This window comes from Schistocerca piceifrons, chromosome 8 (assembly GCF_021461385.2).
Source record: "Schistocerca piceifrons isolate TAMUIC-IGC-003096 chromosome 8, iqSchPice1.1, whole genome shotgun sequence".
NCBI classification, from domain to species: domain Eukaryota; kingdom Metazoa; phylum Arthropoda; class Insecta; order Orthoptera; family Acrididae; genus Schistocerca; species Schistocerca piceifrons.
The window spans coordinates 234,280,603-234,285,813 of record NC_060145.1 but is presented as its reverse complement, the minus strand read 5'-3'; positions in this window follow the sequence as shown (position 1 = coordinate 234,285,813).

Here is a 5,211-nt window from a genome sequence, read left to right as displayed (position 1 = left end):
CAAGTACGTATGTTTCTAAGTGATCTTACTGCATTCCATTCGTTTTCCAGCAAATCATCAAAACGAACTGTATTGCTAACTGAGAAAGGATTTAAACTGCCACATGCAAGCAACACTCGCTGGAACTTTCGTTCCAAGGCAGTTTCAACAACATGTAGTCATTACTCAGAGCTATATAGTGTTTTTAATTATTTAATTGATGATACAGACTCTCAGTGGGACCCAGAATCTTTGAGATGTGCTGTGGAAATGAAACGACGGATGGATGATCCTACGTTTGTCTACTTGTTTTGCTTCTACCTAGGGTGCTTTGTTTATGTTGATCATCACTGTAAAGTTCTTCAGTCAAAATCTGTCAGTATAACTGCTTTCCACGACGAAATAAGAATTGTTTCGAGAAACTTACGACAATTAAGAACGGAAACATTCGTTGATGAGTGCATTAAATGCAGTTTGTGTTTAAATGGGAACTTATCATTCTCTGATAGTCAAAAGACATCTCTCAGGGCACTAACTTACGAGATACTGGATTTGCAAATTGTTAAGATGGAAAGAAAATTTCAAGACTTTCCCCAAATTCAGTTTGTTGAACTTTTGAACGAAAAGTGTTTCCCGAACTATCAAAAAGACTTCCCAAAGTTGAAACTGTTTTAGTTATTAGAACAGTACCCTTTTTTCAGACAAGAACAACTTGAAAATGAACTGTGTAACATATACGCTGATGAGAAAAAACCCTTATCTCCAAGAATCCTCTTAAAGTACATTGTCAAAAATGATTTAGACACTCTTTATGAAGAAACAACGATGTTCCATCGTTTGGTTTTGACCCTACCCGCAACTACAGCAAGCAGTGAACGAAGCAAGAGTACTCCTAAAAGAGTGAAGAATTATTTAAGGAATTCAATGTCCAACACCCAGCTGTCTTGTTTGAGCACGTCAGCGATAGAAAAGACACTACTGGGCGAGCTATCCAGTGATCAGATCTTTATAGACCGAGTTATATACCTATTCGTGGAAAGAAAAGACAGGCGCATTCCACTTGTGTACAAGAAAATATAAGTGCTTCTTCTCTTGCTGCTGGAGTACCACAAATTTGTCATCGTTTCTTGAACAAGTTAGCTATTATCGTTATTACTATTACTATTATTATTATTATTATTATTATTAGTGGCGGTGGTAGTGGTAGCGGTTTTAGTAGTAGTTGTTGTTGTTGTTTTATTTGATGCATTTTGTTTCGTTTGTTTAAGACATTGTTTATTGTACTATTTTGTCTCCCTATAACTGTAGAGTTTCTCCAAACTTTACAACCGTGCTACACGACTGGTTCGGTCGACAGCTCGTGGGATTCTAACTACGTAATGCGGCTAGAACGTGGAAGCTCGAGAAGGTTTTATTAAAATATAAAGATTGTGTAAGCAATTATGGCTGGGTTCGGTCTGTCTCAGTATTTAACAGAATAACGACAACGGACCTCAGCGCTATTAAATTGTCATAAAAGATCGTTATGAATATCGTTCGCACACAGCAGCTGTAAAGCAAGGCCAGCCACTGACTCACGAATTGCGACTGGTGGTACGGTGTAGTACGCAAAATTTCAAAGCACATCTGCCGTTGGTCTTCGTTCTTCCTATCCGATGGAAACAGCAGACAGTAGCTTGCGAAAGGTCTCGGCGAGAGGCAGCGGCTACAAAATTCAAAAGCAGGACGCTCTGCTGAATAATTCGATGAATCCTACGCAAAGAAAGGGAAATACGGCGGCCGGGACGTTACGGCTGCGGCCTGCCGTTTGAGCCTCTATGCCCGTAATGTCGTCGTCGTGGGCTCGGCGGCGGTGGTGGGGTCTGCTGAGCCCGGAACCCGCGGGCTTTGTGCGCGGCTTGATGCGTGTCCGGACAAAGGCCGCCGCTGTGCATCCCATGGCACGCTGCCTGCCCGGAGCCTACTGGTGCAAGTCTGTAGAAATGGTGTTACGTAGCACCTTAGCGCACCCGCAACAAAAGACGAGCTGTAGTCACGTGGTCACAATTGCATTTAAATCGTAGGACAGAGTCGTGCAGTACTGAGCGGCTTAAAGTACCAACCACCTTTGTGATTTGCCTTTCTGCCCGAAAATGGCAGCGTGTGTATCCATGTGCGTCGGGTGTTTTCTTCCCTCGTCAGCGATTTACTGCGCTGAGTGCTTGATGAGGTTGCTGTATCTCTTAGGAAGACACACTATAAGGAAAAAACAACGCACAACGAACGAATTATCCGAATGAGACTGAAATCGGTAGATGTGATGTACCTGTACGGACAAATAAATGATTACAATTTCAGAACAATTGGATAATTTATTCAAAAGAAAGAGCTTCCCAAACTGAGCAAGTCAATAACACGATGCTCCACTTCTGGTCCTTGTGCAAGGAGCTATTCCGCTTGGCAGGGACTGATAGAGTTTTTCTATGTCCTCCTGTGGGACATCATGACAAATTGTGTATAAATGGTGCATTAGATCGTGAAAATAAAGAAATGGTTGGCGGGGGGATTTTCCATAATCCTGCAAACAATGAATTGGGAAGAGATCCAGCGATCTTGCTGGCGGAGGTAGGGTTTGGCAGTCACGAAACGTAAACTGCATAACTGCGGTTTGCAATTCACTAACCTTCCACTTAGACTATAAGAGAGACTTTACAAACTATAGATCCTTGATTCCGTCAAACCAGTGCGTGATCTGCTCACGGATTCCGTACACTTAGGCTGGGAATGAGTGACTGTACTCTAGGAACGGGAGATTATTGTCAAGATAAGAAGAAAAAAGAAATATGAACAGATGCTACTGAGTGTTTTTCGTGCAATACCAGCCATGCTGTTATCCTTGAGTATTGGCCAGAAGTAATTTCGATTTTTATATTATATTTTCTTATTATTATTTCTTCCCAAATTGCTTCGGCGGGAAATGTGGAAAACGTAAGAGGAAATCGGAATGTAGACTGCTAGAAACTGGCTGTGAGCAAGTTTACGTCTAACAACATGACCGCGAGGGAGGCAGCTGAAGTGTTTACAGTATGTTACAAAAGACATGACCTTCATCGAAGGCAAGGGATTGAAGTTAGAAAAAGTAAAGGCTGAAGGAGAGTTGAAGAAAGCTGAACATACAGTGGGAGGCCGTAGAATCAAATTAAAAAACGGCGAAGAAAATTCGAATTTACTGTAAGTAATGGGTCATTACAAAAGACTGAAAACTGCATTATGAGCTTGGAGTCATTTGAAGAAGAGTGGGTGTAGTGTACCAAATATAGACGGCCCCTGTGGCCGAGCGGTTCTAGACGCTCCAGTCCGGAACCGCACTGTTGCTACTATCGCAGGTTCGAATCCTGCCTCGGGCATGGATGTGCGTCCTGTCCTTAGGTAAGTTAGGTTTAAGTAGTTCTAAGTCCAGGGGACGCATGACCTCAGGTGTTAAGTCCCATAGTGCTCAGAGCCATTTCAACAATTTTCTTTTCTTTTTTTTTTTTTGGTTACGTGGATCAAGAGAGTTGTTTGTGTTTCATATGCGATTTCTGTAAAGCTGTGGGTCCCGGCGGAGGTTCGAGTTCTCCCTCGGGTGTGGGTGTGTGTGTTTGTTCTTAGCATAATTTAGATTAAGTACTATGTAAGCTTAGGGGCTGATGACCTTAGCAGTTAAGTCCCATAAGATTTCACACACATTTCCACATTTTGTAAAGCTATTAGCTGGGCATTGATCGACTGAGCTAAAACAGTAACAGTAGGTTCCCATGTTTATATGTTCTATTATTTTTAAATAAGTGTCAATCAATGTGTAATTAACAACCGAGATTATACCAGAAAAAAGAATGGGCGATACTACAACATCGTTCCTACAAGCCCTGTAACTCTATCTCCTTTATTTTGATATAATTATTTAGCACAAATAAAAAATAAATATCTATAATCTCTGCTATTCATAGAACTTGCCTTGCGGTCAGAGAATGGTATGTTGATACTCCGATCAGTCACCAAAGAAATCGGAGAATAGTATATTAATACTCCATTTAATCACAACAGTTACACAGTGAAGACAGAAAACTTTCCCCGGCCGACACTGAACGACTCTCCCATATGCCGAGTTCAGCTCGCATCTACATCTACATCTACATCCATACTCCGCCAACCACCCGACGGTGTGTGGCGGAGGGTACCCTGATTACCTCTATCGGTTCTCCCTTCTATTCAAGTCTCGTATTGTTCGTGGAAAGAAGGATTGTCGGTATGCTTCTGTGTGGCCTCTAATCTCTCTGATTTTATCCTCATGGTCTCTTCGCGAGATATACGTAGGAGGGAGCAATATACTGCTTGACTCCTCGGTGAAGGTATGTTCTCGGAACTTCAACAGAAACCCGTACCGAGCTACTGAGCGTCTCTCCTGTAGAGTCTTCCACTGGAGTTTATCTATCATCTCCGTAACGCTTTCGCGATTACTAAATGATCCTGTAACGAAGCCCGCTCCTCTCCGTTGGATCTTCTCTATCTCTTCTATCAACCCTATCTGGTACGGATCTCACACTGCTGAGCCATATTCAAGCAGTGGGCGAACAAGAGTACTGTAACCTACTTCCTTTGTTTTCGGATTGCATTTCCTTAGGATTCTTCCAATGAATCTCAGTCTGGCATCTGCTTTACCGACGATCAACTTTACATGATCATTCCATTTTAAATCACTCCTAATGCGTACGCCCAGATAATTTATGGAATTAACTGCTTCCAGTTGCTGATCTGCTATTTTGTAGCTAAATGATAAAGGATCTATCTTTCTATGTATTCGCAGCACATTACACTTGTCTACATTGAGATTCAATTGCCATTCCCTGCACCATGCGTCAATTCGCTGCAAATCCTCCTGCATTTCAGTACAATTTTCCATTGTTACCACCTCTCGATACACCACACCATCATCTGCAAAAAGCCTCAGTGAACTTCCGATGTCATCCACCAGGTCATTTATGTATATTGTGAATAGCAACGGTCCTATGACACTGCCCTGCGGCACACCTGAAATCACTCTTACTTCGGAAGACTTCTCTCCATTGAGAAAGACATGCTGCGTTCTGTTATCTAGGAACTCCTCAATCCAATCACACAATTGGTCTGATAGTCCATATGCTCTTACTTTGTTCATTAAACGACTGTGGGGAACTGTATCGAACGCCTTGCGGAAGTCAAGAAACACGGCAT